Source organism: Lygodium microphyllum, chromosome 4, assembly GCF_053477565.2.
Source record: "Lygodium microphyllum isolate KBCC chromosome 4, Lygodium_microphyllum_v1.1.10, whole genome shotgun sequence".
NCBI lineage: Eukaryota > Viridiplantae > Streptophyta > Polypodiopsida > Schizaeales > Lygodiaceae > Lygodium > Lygodium microphyllum.
In genome coordinates, this window is record NC_141138.1 from 93,283,345 (window position 1) to 93,300,118 (window position 16,774).

A 16,774-nucleotide genomic window follows, 5' to 3' on the forward strand; every position below is an offset into this window, starting at 1 on the left:
TGCCACTATGGATCATAGCTTCAAGCAGTTAAAGAACGCACTTACTTCAGCCCCCATCCTTGTTTTCCCTGACTTCTCTAAGCTGTTTACCATTCATTGTGATGCCAATGGCCGGGGTATTGGTGCAGTGTTGTTGCAAGAGCATGGTGTGACTGCATTTGAGAGCCGCTAGCTTGATGAGAAGGAAATGCAAATGAATGTATATGACCAGGAGATGTTGGCCATTCTCCATGCCATCAAGAAATGGAACCACTATTTGTATGGCATCCGCTTCCAAGTAAAAAGTGACCATCGAATCCTCTAGTACTTCTTGACTCAGTCTACTTTGACTCCTAAGCAACAACGATGGGTGGCAACCTTATAGAACTATGACTTTGATATTTCACACACTCAAGGCAAGGATAATATTGTGGCTGATTTACTCTCTCGAATGTGGGCATGCAGGGTGTCCTCTATCTCAGAATTGCACAGTGATTGGGTTGAGCTTCAAGAGGCTTACTTGTTAGATGATCACTTCAGCCACACATTTCAAAAATTACAGCATGGGGTCATGGCTCAAAACTCCCAATATCAGCTTAAGCATGGCCTTCATTGGTCCCATGGCAAGATTGTCATCCCCCACACTTCCCCCTTCACGTAGAAAATCATGGAAGAGACGCATTCTTGCCCCATTGCTGGTCACTTGGGTGTTTTCAAAACATATGACAAGATTGCTAAAAGATTTCATTGGAAAGGCTTATGGAGGGATGTCAAGGACTTTGTGACCAAATGTGTTCCATGCCAATAGAACAAGGATAATGCACTCAAGCCCGCTGGCCTCTTGCAGCCCCTCCCTATCCCTGAAGGGAAATGGACTCACATCACGATGGACTTTATCACTGGCCTTCCTGTAACTAAGAAAGGGTGGAACAGTATTTATGTGGTCGTTGATCACCTCACCAAAGCTGCTCACTTTATCCCCATTAAAATCCAATACACTGCCTCCAAGGTGGCCACTCAATTTATGGAAAATGTCTTCAAGTTGCATGGCTTGCCACAGGTCATGGTACATGATCGGGATGCAAAGTTTATGAGTAACTTCTAGCAGACAGTTTTTCCCTCCACGGGGACCAAGCTTGCTCCATCCACTGCATACCACCCAAACTGATGGCCAGACTGAAAGAGTGAACAACTGGCTTGAGACATATTTGAGGCACTTTTGCCATTATGTTCAGCACAGTAGAGATACATGTCTTCACTTGGCTGAGGGTATAAGGTTTCCCTCCCCATAGTTTTATTTAATGATAAGATCAATCCTCGGAGTCAGGCTGAATTGGATCACATGCAAGCTTTACTTCAGCAATGCAAAATGAACCTTCTAAAGGCTCAAACACACATGAAACTCTATGCTAATGAAAAACGAAGGAATTTGGAATTCCAAGAAGGGGAATTAGTCCTTTTGAAAGTGCCCAAGTCCCGCTACTCAACTTTCAAAGAGGGCAGCAGTAACAAGCTGGCCCACCATTTCTATGGCCCATACCGGATCTTGAAGAGAGTTGGTGACTTGGCCTACCGCTTAGAACTTCCCCCTACCACCAAAATCCACAATGTGTTTCATGTCAGCTAGCTGAAACCCTTTGTAGGCTCCTCACTGGACTATGTGGAAGAACTCCCCCCCCATAGATGAAGAGGGTATCACTCAATATGTCCCTGAAGCAATCATTGGGCAGCGAGATAAGCACTTACGATCCCGATCCATCAAAGAATATCTCATCAAATTGCAAGGTCTACCCTTGGAAGAAGCCTCTTGGCACCCAACAACCATCCTCAATGAATTTCCCTACCTCCATGAGGCCCAACGACTGGAAGACTAGACGGTCATGCCCCAAATGGACCACCTTCTGCCCGCATGCTGCACATTGTTTTAGAATAGTTTTCTACTTACTCAAACCACATGCATGCACATTCTACATAAGCTGAAAGTACTTGTCATAAGCTCCATTTCAACATGTGGTACGTCCTATTTAGAGCAACCTATCAAAAGTTATGACTTGTTTACTTCAGCAAACCAGTCCTGGACTGCATGCTATTCCTAGTCTCTCCACACCTAATTTTCATTGTCAAAGGGCTCTGAGTAGTACTCTGCAATCCTCCCTTAGCCCACCCATCCCTCCCCTCTATTTCTTCTTGTTTTTAGGGGCAAAAACCTTCCGACTGGGGATGGATTGTAACAAGAGGGATACACACTAACTAGGGTTTAGACACCTCGTCACACTGATCGGGGTATTTAAGGTGTAAGAGCCCCAGATTAGGGCAACCAGTTATGATCAAAATCATACTCTTCACCTTCATCTCCAGCTTCCATGGCTTCCTCCTCCCATCTCTCTTTCTCTCTCTTCTTCTAGTCTTCTTCCTTCTTCTTCTTGCTCTCTTTCTCTCTCCTCAACTCTTCTTCTCTCTCCTCTCAGCTTCTTTCATTACATCTTTGACCAATGGTTTGTGTTTCCAAAGAAATAGACATAAATTTTATTATTAATTAAGACTTATTTGTTAGCTAAGATGACATAAAGTACAAAATTGGACTTAAACCACTTTATAAAAAAATTCAGCACAATTAACTAATGTTATTGAAAGAATAAAAAACATTAAGTAGATTCTCTCATTGATATTGGTCATTGATATTGGTGGCGTTTAGAAACACCAAGGTAACTACATAAAACACTTTAAATTTCTAACAAGCATATATTTCATAGCCATGCAAAAGCCCTTAATGTAAGGGATATATTTACTATGGAAGTCAAAATTAGTCCATATAGTGACCTACCTTGTCGCATAATGTACATTTGAAAAATACAACTTTGTAGATTTTTTATAAAACATTTAGCTACACTACCATTTATGAAATGTTTATGATATCCTAACTCATGAGCAAGTTGCATTGCTTCCATATCTTTCAAACTAGAGACTAAAGGAGTCTGCTTCAACTTGGATAATTGCGAGTTGTTCAATGTAAGTGACAGATGGCGTGAGGCATTTGTTGAGTATGTTTGTATAATAGATGGTCATAAAGTACAAAATAGGATTTAAACCACTTTATAAGAAATTTCAACACAATTAACTAATGTTATTGAAAGAACAAGCATATATTTCATAGCCATTCAAAAGCCCTTAATGTAAGGGATATATTTATTATGAAAGTCAAAATTAGTCCATATAGAGTCACCGCCTTGTTACATCATGTATATTGGGAAAATACAACTTTTGTAGATTTTGTATAAAACGTTTAGCTGCACTACCATTTATGAAATGTTTGTGATATCCTAACTCATGATCAAGTTGCATTGCTTCCATATCTTTCAAAGTAGAGACTAAAGGAGTCTACTTCAACTTGGATAATTGTGAGATGTTCAATGTAAGAGACGGATGACTTTTTGAGGATGTTTGTATAATAGATGGTCTCTTGAAGTAAGAAGTAATTGAAGGTTGAACATATATACCATCTTTATCAATCATGGTCTCGTGCAATGCTGACGATGAAGATGAAATACCATCATTCTCTGCTCTAATCCATTCATCAATGACAACCTTGAATTGAGCATACAATTCATGTCCATATTGAACTGGATCATGTCCATATCGATCAAACTTGATGACTTCACGTGCATCATGGTATTTGCTTAAGCGAGTCAAGTATAGTAGAAGTTCTTTCATCAAGATAGAGTCTCCACTATCAATATCAAATGTTTTTGGATAAATGCGATTCTCAATAGGATTTGGACATATTTTGTAAGGACTTTCATCTATGAGAATAGTCTTGGTATGCTGACAAACATCTCCATATTGATCCCATACAAACTTCAGAGGCTTGAACATTGCTTCTACTCCCATCTTATCTGGCCTATATATGATTTTGAGTCTATGTCTATGACATTGTTCTTGGCCCCAAATCATGAAGAAATGATACTTCCTTTTTGCATGGATCTCCAAGCACTTAATAACTACCATGACATTCTTATGTAAATCTATTCACCAAACTCCCACTTGGAATCTTGCAAATAAGGCTTCAAGAAACTCCATATATCTTGGTCGAAGAACAAGACATTCCATTTGAAAGCTTTGAAACCTTTTAGACTTAGCAAAGTATCGTTATAAAAGAAAACCATTGAGATCAAGTATTACGCATAATTGTGTTGCATTTCTTATCAAGGAAACATCAATCACATCATCGTGCTCTACTATTGTTGAATCTGTAAGATATCCAACCATAGATGTCTTAGTTGAAGTTACAAAGAAGAAAAAGAAGCACATTAGATTCATTTACTTTCTCGTCATTCTACTTAATGTTTGAGCTATAAATTGGCATAGAACACTAAAGCAATTTAACTTCACATTGACAAATACATACATAGGTACTACTTAATAAATGATGTCTTAAGAAAAGAGACATTTGACCATGTGGACAAATCTAACCAAGAGTAATGTCATGAGGTGAAAAAAAATGATGATTTCTTTGAAGTAAAATCTATTCTAATAAAGTCATTTTTCCATACCTACTTTTTATTGCTAATTATAAGTATACTTGAGATACTAACAATAGATTCTTATAATTAGTTGCAAAAATTATCTTATCATTATAATACTAAACATACTTAGTTTCTAAAGAGGCCTTCAAAATGGCATGTATAAAAAAGGTGTTTATTAGTCCTAATTATTAAAAGAAAATTTAAACATGATACTTTTGACCATGTGACCAAAATTATGTCACATATAAGTGACACATGACAATTTAATTGACAAAAGTTATACTCTATTTGGATAAGTTTTCATAGTTTCTTCTTAAGGACTAACTATTCTATTTTTGAACTTGTTATATCCCATAGATATTTAAACTCATGAATTGTAATAAGGATTTTACCTTGATATTCCATATACACATCTCAAAAGATACATTAGAGGTGAAATCTTTGTTGCAATATTTGCTATTGAGGTAAAACTCCTTTGGGAGGTGCAATGAATCTTTTTTGGGGTGTGCAATAGATTGTTGGCTCTCTTATCCTAAGGTACATGCATAGACATACACTAGTGATGTAGTAAAAGAGGCTATAAAAGATAAAAGATTTGACCATGTGGACAAATCTAACCAAAACTAACATGAAAAGATCATTACACAACATGTATAAGAGTTTAATTGAAATAAGATCTAAAATAGACTTAAGTAAATTTTGCATAGCTAGCTCAAACTTTTCATTATGATAAGTATTCTTACACACTAGATTACAATTAAAGAGTTATCCTTACAAAGGATGATAAATTTTAATGAGCTCTTTAATACTATTTTAGCAAAAGATTTACTTAAATAACTTTTTAAAACCAAACATGCCTAGTACATTTTGTAAAAAATTAAAAAACTAAAGACAGTTTCTTTAAGTAATATCACCAAAGAAAGAAAATATTGCAAATTCTAATGGAAGTAACTTCTCAAGAAAAAAATCAAAATTACATCAATGTGTCTTCCTTGATGAAAGGAGAAGAAACAAACTTTAAACATCTGAAGTAGCCTTTAACGTCTCTTTCACAATTGGACTTGCTATATCTTGGCTTGATTCTTCTATGCCCTTGGGTGGTACTTCAAGAACTTGAACTTCAGTAGGAGGAACCTCTTGGGAGTTTGAATTTTGTTTGGCACTCTCATGGACCCTCCATAATTGTGCTTCAACTTCTCTTTGCTCTTGAGTGTTGCAAACCACTGCAATAGTCTTCATATGATTTACCAATGCCACCCTAGATGCAAGTCCACTTGCATATACATCAAATATAACCTCATGAGCAACATTGAATGCTTTGATTGTAGTTTCCATAACTTTCATTTTCTTTCTCAAAATAGCCTTTTTGCAATCCTTTGTTCTTCTTCAAGATCTTTATCATTGCACTCCTTGTCCAAGCCTTCAAAGTCCAAAAATGGAAGGCTTGTTGACATTGTTTATATATCACTCAAAATTGATGAAGCTTTTCTCCATGGATACTAATGTCAAAACCACGAAAGAATCTATAGATCCAAAAGTAAACATTCTATCCATTGGTAGGAAGTCAACACTACCAACTAGCATGTGATACTTACAAGAAATGCTTTCAAGAGCATTTTCCAAAGCTGCCATTTGCTTTCAATGAAGAAATGATAACAACATGAATTGTTTAGGTTCACATGTCATTTTTAGCAGAGTGGATACAACATTTCCAATGGACTAACCATAATGTAGATGAAATTCTAGATCGGGTTTACATCCCTTTTGGAATTGGAAACATAGGAATTTCCTTTTCTCATCATAGAACCCTTTGACATTCCACAACACAAGCATTAGCTTTTATCTAGCTCTCTCTCTCTCTCCCTCTCTCTCTTTCTCTCTCTCTCTCCCTCCCTCCTCCCTCCCTCCCTCCATCTCTTTCTCTTTCTCCTTGACTCTTCCTATAGAAGGAACATCAATCAACAAAGAATCCATCAAACAAATCTTTCCAAATAAAATAGATATGCAATCCCTAATAGTGGGCATTGTAAGTTTCATGGACCTAGAACTAGATGAGCTATGGTGGATACAAAACAAACACACGATACATGATTAGAATGAGAAATTGTAACTCAAGTGAATTAGGTTTCAAGATAGATTAGCTTGGACTCATAAACACAATCTTGAGTGACTCAAACTAATTGTGCCATTACATTGAAATGAGTGTCAAGTACATGCTTATATAACTTTTGGGTAGTACCATTATTCCTCTCTGTGCTTATGGGATTTAGGATATCTCTCATAGAGCTTCTAGAGCAGACATCTTTTCTCATAAAGCCACTTATGGACAAGTCTCTATCTAGCCTCTATGGGTATTCATGTTAAGTATCATTTGATATTCTCAACACCCCCCCTCAAATGATGAGTCTCTACCCTGCTGGCTTCTGCCCCCCCTGCATGTAAACATGGACCAAGAGACCAGCTCTTTGGCAGCCTAGTTAAGTTAAGGCTTGAAACTTTACATCTTGGTAGGGTTTGTTACATCCTTTATGGGAAATAGATCCACTACAGGAGATCGGTTATGGAAAATTCTTTGTTTGTTAGTAGCATAAATTTTTTTATCTTCTTCTTACTTCTTTGATGACCTTTGGTGATCACAATCTTCTTGGTGTCTTTGTTCCTTTTTTTTTCTTTGACTCCTTGGTTTTCATACCCTCATCCCTTTTGTTGATGCATGGTACTTCTCTTTTAGTCTTCTTGACACAATCTTTTTGCTTCATGCTTAAGGATCAAACTTGACCATCCTAAATAACCCAATCGCTGGAGGTTCTCTTCAGTGATATTTCTACATATCTCATCCTTGCCTGTTTAGAAGAATACACTCCACTAATAATCTATTAACTGGTTATATAGATCTAGGATGGATTGAATTAGAGGAGACATTGCTTGTGTTTCCCATATCACCCATGCAAACCTGTTGATGAATGGAATAGTGCCGAAATGATTTCTTGAGTAATACAATATGTGACTTAGGACTATATCATCAATGTCGAAAAACCAGGCATCTTTTCCATGATCATTGCGGGCCATGCCTTTTGCATATGACATGGCCTCTTGAGCCATGAGATCTATATCTGCGGCATAATGTCCCCCAAGCATGTATTTGCTCACATAATCCTCATAGTTCAGGGGGATGATAGCCCATTTGATAATATTGCCAATCTATGCATTCAACCTCCAACTCTTGCTTGCAAAGAATACACTTTGCACGGTGATATCAAAATTTTTGGGGGTAAAGGCGCCTCCACATAGCCGCCCGTGTATTACTACACTGATAGTACCTGCCATTGCACACTGCAGGTGGCGGGCGCCCGTCACAGTAACTTATTCTTTATTCTTTTAGTGACAATTTGAATAAAGGAAGGTCTGCGGCCACACATTGTGGTTGTTGCAGTTCCCACTTTTGAGTCTCTCACTCTCTTGGCTCTTGCTCTCCATCCGCCATAGCTCTCACCACCAAGCTTTTTCCTCCTGGGTTCCAGTTCCTGTTCAACTAGTATTAGAGCAAAGGCGTTGGAGCTTGCCCAGCATTCTCTTCAGCCCGGATTTGAAGAGCTTAAACCCAAGCTTTAGTGGAAACCATGGCACCTTCGTTTGCAGGTATATTTTGATCTCTCGCCTCCTCCCCAAGCTTCCGGACCTTCATCGACTTCTTCCCAGGTTGCATTGGAGCCCCCTCGACATTGCCAAGTGCCCGTAAGGGCTGTTGAAGACCCCCAGCCCCCAGGAATAGTAAGCACAATTTTTGACGCATTTTTAGGGGGTTGGCTGATCTACTCCTCGGTATTTCCCTGCTCTTCCTCGGCTTCCCCGAACTCTTGGCAACCTTCCCCAGCATTGCTTGACTCCCCAAAATTAGTGCTTGACTCTCGGTGATCGATTCGAGTGCTTCCCCCTTCAACCCTTTGTTGTATGCACAGTCCCATGACTATCAAAATAGGACAGCACTTGACGTTTACTGTTTGATGCTTCTTGGCATTGTCCATTTAATGCCTATTGATGCCTGGCGATGCTCGGATGTTATGGGATGCTATGTCTATGCTTTGGGATTGATTTGGAGCAGATTTGAGCACCATTTGATCTTCATTTAATAGTAAATTACTTGGTGTAATACAGTGGACTGAAGCTCATTTACTTGGTGTATGCATTGGTTCATGGATACGGAGTGCTTACTGGAGGTTTGAATGATCATACCGATGTATTTGGAGGTTGCCAAATGCTTTTTCTTGGTTTCGGAATGCTTTTGAGCTTAGATTAGGCTCCGACTTAGTCATCATCACTAGCATGTGACTTCAATTGGCATGCTTTGGACCGGTTTATGCCTATTGTCACTGCTTGACATTTAGGCCTCTTGCATTTATGCTTTGGTCTGATATGGATGCCACTTGGTTTGCCCATGCTTGATAGTTACTTGGAGCTTCATCTTCATATATATTTGAGAATTTTGGATCTACTGGCATTACATTTATTTTTCAGTTACATGCTCTTTGAATACTTTCATGCTTATGCTTTACGGGTCTTGGGATTTATGCTTCGGATTATGCTCCGGATGTACCCTACTGGGATTTGGCATGTCTGATGCTATGTATTTGATGTATTAGAGCATTGCTTGCTCTCTTTGTATCTAACTTCACTTCCAGTGGGAGCCTCTTGGTAAATTTGGATGTACACAGAGTCTTATTTATAGATGAGCTTGAGCTTGTGGGACAATTACATGCATTTGCTCTCTTGAGAGCTTTATGTTTGCAGTTTGTCTGTAGTGGGCTGATTTGATACACCTATTGGAACAGACACATATCTTTATCATAGGTTTGTCAGTTTTGTATGCATCTTGGATGGTTATGTATTGAACTTCTTGCTCTATCACTTGTGCTTGTGCTTGGTCTCTTCTCTTATCTCAAGACCCATTACATGCATGACTTCTCGACCTATGAGTTGTCTCTTGCTTGACAAGTGATTGGTTTGACAGTTCTTGGTACCTTCTTGCCCCTAGAAACTCAATGTTGGATGTATCTTATTACCTGGCAGTTGCAGTGACATATGTATCAGTGATTGCTTCATTTTGGGACAGTTTTACATATTGTTGTAATTTATTACAACAAGCTAAAATTTGCAGATTTTGAGCACTTCTATGAGGGTAATGCTTACTATTTGATGTTATCTTGGTCATATTTGGTGGACAGGTGCTTCTCTTGGTGAAATCCACCCTTTCAGCCAGTTTTAGCAGTGGTTTTAGTGCATTTTCTACTAATTATAGTAACATGCAATTTTACTTTTTTGCTTTGATTTGGGACAATATGGTTGGTCATTTGAAAGATACAGCTCCTCTTTAACATTTCCAAGTTGGATGGTACCAAGTATGGGTATTGGAAGTCCCAAATATGGTAGGTTTTAGTGTAGAAGTTGCAGATTAAACCTTTACGTTTCAAAGGTGTTAGTATGGATGATGATGTTTGGATGGAAGTTGATGAGCTACACAAGTCTACCATTATTTTTTCACTCTCAGAAGAGGCCCATCATAATATTGTTGAAGATGAGAATCAAAGTGCATGGGATTTATGGGAAAAGATTAGGAGCTCTATGCGTAGCAGAGTCCCACGTCACAGATGTATTGGCTGAAGCAGTTAATGGACCTTCGCATGAAGGAGGGGACCTCCCTTTCATCTCATTTCAGTCAATTTCATGCCATCATAAAGAGTCGATTGTCATAGGATATTGAGTTCAAAGACAACTTGCACTCGTTATTTCTACTTAGTACCTTGTCTGAATCATGGGATGTATTCCATACTGCCATATGCACGAACAAGCTTGATGGGCTGAAAATCAAAGATGTTGAGAGTGTTTTATTGACTAAGAAAATCAATAGGAGAAACAATGATGCTTCCTGCTCTTCACATGTATTGATCATTAGAGGTGGCAAATATAGCAAGCGTCACAGGAGTCATCAACCACCAGAGTCGATCCGACTCTCCAAATCCATCCTGAAAGTAACAGGCCGTCACTCGAGGCTGCTGCTAACCCAGCCATAGTCCCAGTGACCCAATCGCAAGCTCAAGAATACTCATCACTGCAACTTTTCGTTGCCAAAGGCTCAAGTACTACCAAACCCCAACCACCCGCGCAGGCCTTAGGCCCTCTTACGAGATGAAATCCTTTCTCACACTAGCAGCTGATTTAGCTGAAGAAATAGGGGATGACGTGGTGGATTGCATTAAGCGACTCGACGCCACTTTTGTGTCACTAGCTCTGAGCTACGATCGCCTAGACTTAGGCCTATTGGACGAATCCTTCGCAACCGAAGTTTAAACGATGCCTTGTTCTTGGGAAACATTTGAATTCGTGTTTGCAAAAGCCGCTACCTTCGTTGCTAAATTGCTCAACACTGAGATCTCCACAGAGCAAGTAATCAAACAACGCCTCATCACGTCGTATGATCAGTGAACCACTTTTGCCATCACTAACCAGGAAGTGGTAGAGCTGTCAAGACTTGCTGAGATGGAATCCCAGTTCTTAAGACATTGGTACGCTCTTAGGTTGCAATGGGAAGTTGAAGGATGCCGAATAATGACCAACACTGAGCAACGCCGCACTATCAAAATAGTAGAGTACGACCCCACATATGTCGCGCCAACCTCATATCGAGTGTTAACCACTCTTCGGGGCCGTCCTATAGAAGAACACATCAAAGGACACCTCTATCTCAACCGCTTGTTGACCGAGGAGGAGTTACACATTGCTAGCAGAGTCAACTCGAGTGACTTCCTAACCGATGTTCTCACATACATCACCCAAGTGGGGATTAAACCCATTGACCTGGACCGCAAAGCTCATTTGGAATACAATCCCAATTTCTATACTTGGATCCTTCACAAGTAACCCCTACACCTCCATGCCGAAAGCCCTTAACCTTCTGACCCTAAATCCTAGGAAGGATTCTTCTCAAGCTGGAAGGGGAGGGGGTAAGGTGAATCAAATCAGAATCAGTAAATCAAATCAAAGTCAGTGAAGCACGTAGACATATATTATGGAAAATGGATGGGGTAGGAAAAGGGCATGGAAATTTTGAAGTAAAGAGCAAAAAGTCAAAGTCTGAAAAGGAGAATCTACATTGGATCTTAATGAATTCATTCAAAGCATAGAGTTTTTCTTTTTCAGCAAATTATTATGCCGCAAGCACTAATGAAAATTATGGTTTATGACAGGAAAAAAAGATGCCGCACCAAGACCGTGCCCACCGACTCCCGTTCATAGACGAGGAAATAGAGCAATATCGCATCCACCTAGAAAACCGCGCCTTCAGCCAGCTTAAGTTTCGAACCGTCTGCAACATAGAAGTTGTGGTGGCTAGGGAGGAAGCAGCTAGGAGGGTGGTCGAGCAATGTAACCTCAGTAAGTACCTTGAAAAATTCTCACAGGAGCCGGACCACCTGAAGTGTGTAGAGTTCCTCAGATCGTATGACCCATACCAATAATGTGGCACAGTGACGGTGGGTAGAGGAGAAAATGCCAAGCAGGTGCAGGTCCATCTAGACCCAGCCTTGGTAGACAAGGCATTGGGGTTGGAGCCAAAGAAGGAGAGAAAATAGAAGAGGGATGTCTATGTGATGCTGAAAATGAAAAAGGAGGAGGTACTCACCAATATCGATGCAGAAGCTAGGCTGCAAGCAAAGCTAGTACATGTCCTCTTCTCCAGCCAATGCTACAACTCCATGATGCATCGAATCAGCATACCCGTGTTGGAGAACGTAGCGGCCCATAGTCTGGACGAAATTGATTGGAATGGGTATGTACAAAAAACTATCGACCAGGCAGCCAAAGCATTGGCTTTAGGAAGTGTGCCAGCAAGTGGAGGGTCTCCAGCCTCCAAGGCTATAGAGAGGAAGAAAGCCTCATCCAAGGCCTCTTACATCGGGTATGGAGGTGTCTTAACGGCGCTTATCTAGGAGGCCATGAAGGAGGCACAGGAGGCAGAAGAGGGGGAGGGGGAAACACCTGACAGATCACCTCCTCATCAACAGCAAGAGAGGTCTAGTGATAGGACTGAGACCGATGAAGAAGGGGAGGAACAGAAAAGGAAAAAGCAGGTCAAGGAGACCGAGAAGAAGGCATCGGAAAAGAAAAAGAAAAAGGATGACGAGGGCCACAGGAAAGAGAAAGAGGACTTAGAGAAGGCCAAGAGAGAGTGCCTTAGGGAGGCCAAGGAGAGGGAGAAGAAGAAAAAACAGGAAGAAGAAAAGGAAAGGGAGTAATTATTACAGAAGGCTAAGAAGGCATCGAAGTAGGAGGCAGAGGAGAGAAAAAGAAAGGAAAAGGAAGAAAAAGAGAAAAAGAAGGAAGAGCAAAGAAAAGAAGAAGAGGAAAGGCTGATGAAGAAGAGGAAGAACTAAGAAGGAAGGAGGAAGAGGACCTGGCTGAAGCTACACGCCGGTCCATAGAACAGCAATGCAAAGCTGATGAACTGGGGAGTTTGAGCCCACATAGAGAAGAAAGGCCTAGGTCAAGCACACAGGTGCCGGAGATTGTGCCGCCCGCCATCTCTGAGGGCAAGGGCAAGGCCCCAATCCACCCATTCCTACTCTATTGGTGCCTCCCACCGAGCCGACCACCATCACTCCCAGCATCCCCACCAGTACAGATGTATCAAATCTTGTGGCATGGATGTAGTATTTCATTAACAAGGAGATAGCCTAGGGGACGAGCACTGAAACTAGGGCTACAGGACAAAAGCGACTGGCCACCAACGTAGAGTCTAGGCAAGATCCTAAACAACAAAAGGTGGAGGCCTCAACAACACCCATCCAAACAACGATGACGCCGCCAGCTAATTACGATGAATACGTCGCCGAGCTACTCTCGTAGTTGGAGAGAGCTAAGGAGGAATGCAAGGTAGCGGTGGCTGAGTTGGCAACTGAGAAGGAATCAATAGCCACCTTCCAGCTTGACAAAACAAGGATGATAGCCATGCAACAAAGGGAGATTGGAGATCTCAAACAGGAAATAAAGGCTAAGGATGACAGAGAGGAGCACTGGAGGCAGCAGCTCGAGAATGAAACACAGGAGCTGGTAAAGATGCAAAGAGAACATAAGCTCCTAATAATGCAATATCACGAGCTCATTGCAAAAATTGCTAAAGTTGAAGAGCTCATGGCCGAGCTCAATTCTAGGGATGAGAAAAGAAAGCAGGACATGGAGGAGTAGCAAGAAGAGATGGAGCGCCTAACCGATTAGTTGAACTCTAAAAGAGAAGAACAGGAGAGGCTGATCAGGGAATTGGAGGACCAAGAGCAAAGGCTCATGATACTGACCCTGAAGCAAGGGGAGAGCATGGAGGAAATGAACAAGAAGGCAGAGGAGTGGGCGGTGCATAATGAAAAGAGGGTGAAGACACTGGCATGGTGCCTCGCTTTGGTAGAAAATAAAAAGATCATTGTAGAGAGCAAGGCAGAAGCTGCCCAAGTGGCCTTCAATGCCCAACAAAAAGCCTTCCTCGACACCATCATGGACACTATCCGCCCAGAGGAGGGAGAGCCGTTGGAGGTGGCACAATGGAAGCTCAGCATTGCACGAAGAGTCCTACACGCAGGACTACAATTGCTACCCCAACCTGCAGAGGTTAGGTTGAGCCTGGACGAGCAACGGAAATACCTATTGCTGGCCGGCCTAACCCCCCAGGAAGTGGATGCCCTAGGATTTGAAGACAGAGCACCATAGGGAATCCGGCAGGGGGAGGAAGCCGAACTTGAAGTCGACATGAACAGATTCAGAAAAGATGTAATCCCACAACCCCCCTCGCCGCACATTCAGGAACAGCAACCACTTGACCCGCCCCTGGATAGACAAGCCACGCTCAAGGAACGACGGAAAAAGTTGGTGGAAGAAGCCAGAAGGTAGCTGCAAGCCAAGCCAGTCGTGCGGCCATCCGCATCCCTCCCACCATGCCCCGATGATCTCCCAACGCAATTCCACGCGGAGCTGGTGGTCTGGGAATGGCAGGAAATCGAAAAGGACCCTTTCTCTTTCAGCTTCCTTATGCCTAACAGCCTGAGAAGGGTCCTGCTGATCAAAGTAATGGAGGAGGTGATCGCGGTTGGCAGTCGACTAGGCCAAAAATGGCTAGATGACAGGGCAAAGACCCCCACTTTGTGGGACACGGAGGAAGTAGAATTTTGGCAAGACAAAGTGTACGAAGTGCCACACACCATAAGGGGCTATGACTGCCAACCTCTCTGGAGAAGGCGAATATACAATATGAACATGCTCGCCTGGATGGCATTTTGCAACACCCTACCCTACGAGAGGAACGACCCCGCATTCATGGCGTATCCTCGTAGGGTAGGCGTGGATTTTGTCGCCACCCTCCATGGGAGGTATGACTTCCCCGTCATCTATAATTCCAATGCCACCTCCTTCGAGGATGCTCTATTTTTTGATTTAGGAAGCCTAACCGGCTCCATGATGCACTTCCTCGCGGAATTCTCCTCCTATCCCGATCCCGCTTTCATAACTACGTGTAATTACCTTAGGCTCATTAAGCTCCTACTCAAGCAAGATCCAGCACCGCAGGAAAATGGCTTGCCTCTCCTCTTTTTTGATCCCAATGCTATTGATAGCTGCGCTATGGCCCGCTTAATGATGAGAGCTAGCCTGCTACCTTCCCTTTTGCCTAGCTCTCCTAGAGGATATGAGTGACAGCCAATTCACTAGGTGTAATCACTCCTTCCTTTCCACCACCTCTCTCCACGTCCGCATGAACCTGAAAGGGTACATGCAAAGCCACCAATTTTTGCACAAGTCCATCCGCCCTCCTTCTCTCCCTCATTCGGATGATGAGAATTAGACTTGGCTGTCATACTCCTGATGTAATACTATCCCTAAATGTATGCAAAAAAGAAAAAAAGGAAGAAGAAGAAGAAGAAAAGAAAAGAACCGAAGAAAAGAAAAGCACGAACGCCAATCCACACTGAATGGACGGAAAAACTCACTTGCAGCACCACTTAGCACCACAAAAGCACGATCACTACACCTATGGGTCCTTAAGTTAGGCGTGTCCGGTGGCTTCGGTCGGCTGGCTCCGCTCCTAACCCCCTAGCCCTTTTTGCTCCCCCACTTCACGCTTAGGGCACATCAAGGGTAGGACACACCTAGGGAGGTAACACTCACCTATGGTTAGACCTGTCACCCTAAGCCACTAGCACCGCACCCCCTTGGCACAAATGGGATCCTCAAGTGTGGGACATCACCCAGGCTCGCCTACGGTTAGACCCACCTCCCCATTCCACTAGCATGAGCACAATGCACCAACACGCTGAGGAAGCACCCCCCTGAGAGCGGAATTTAGGTGCCAGGAATTGCTTAAAATAGCTAAAAATTATGAATATCAAGAGAAAAATATTCACCGTCAAAGGCGGCTGCTCGATCTAGGACGATTTTAAGCGTCAAGCAGTCGACGGGCGCCCAAGTGACACATCCGGATTTTTAGTAATTTTTATGTAAGTTGGGACGGGATACGGGAGCTGCAAGCCTATCCGGGATGCCGAGACGGATGCCCAGAATTTTACAGCATGACAATCAGAGCTCGGACGAGGAAGATAGCCAAAAACCGGCTGGGACGCCCAAGAGAGTGGCCAAATTGGAGAAGTGAAGAGGCATGATTAGTGGGGGGGGGGGGGGGTTGCCCTTTGGCTCCCCACCCCCCAATTTTTTCGTGGCGCCCAAGGAAGTGCCGTGATCAGATCTGCGCGAAAAAAACGGAGCGCCCCCCCCCCCCCCCTCCCCACAAATCGATGTTGAGGCTTCAAAGTAAGCCATGGATTCAATCATAGTAGGCAACCAGATTCGATCTTCGCTCCACATCGCCCCAATTCATGCGAGGAATGGCAGCCTGTAGAGGGAGAGAGAAAATCAGTCTTTCTCTCTCCTCCCTCTCTCTCCTCTAAGAGGGAGTTCATGTGGGAAGAAGAAGGAAGAAGAAAGAATGGTGGAGGCTTGTCCAGCATGGATCGGATTGCTCCACGGGCTGGAAATGGTGATTTGTGATCATGCTGAACATGAAGTGCTACTGATTTTTAGATTTGCAGCCATGGACACGAAACCCGAAACACGCAAATAAGCAGTAATTCAATTTTTTCAAAGGAAATTTGAGATTTCATGGCTTTTGATTGATAAAATGTGGTTCATGTGGGCAAAAAATTGTTTATGTTGCTGTTTTCCATGAGTACTTGCTGATCATAATC

The 16,774-nt window shown here is 42.3% G+C and overlaps 1 pseudogene; it reads right to left on the reverse strand.

Annotated features, from left to right (window-relative positions):
* Nucleotides 1-7,229: 7,229 nt before the first annotated feature.
* Nucleotides 7,230-8,379, reverse strand: LOC148037332 (acid phosphatase 1-like; annotated as a pseudogene).
* Between the last annotated feature and the right edge of the window lie 8,395 nt (nt 8,380-16,774).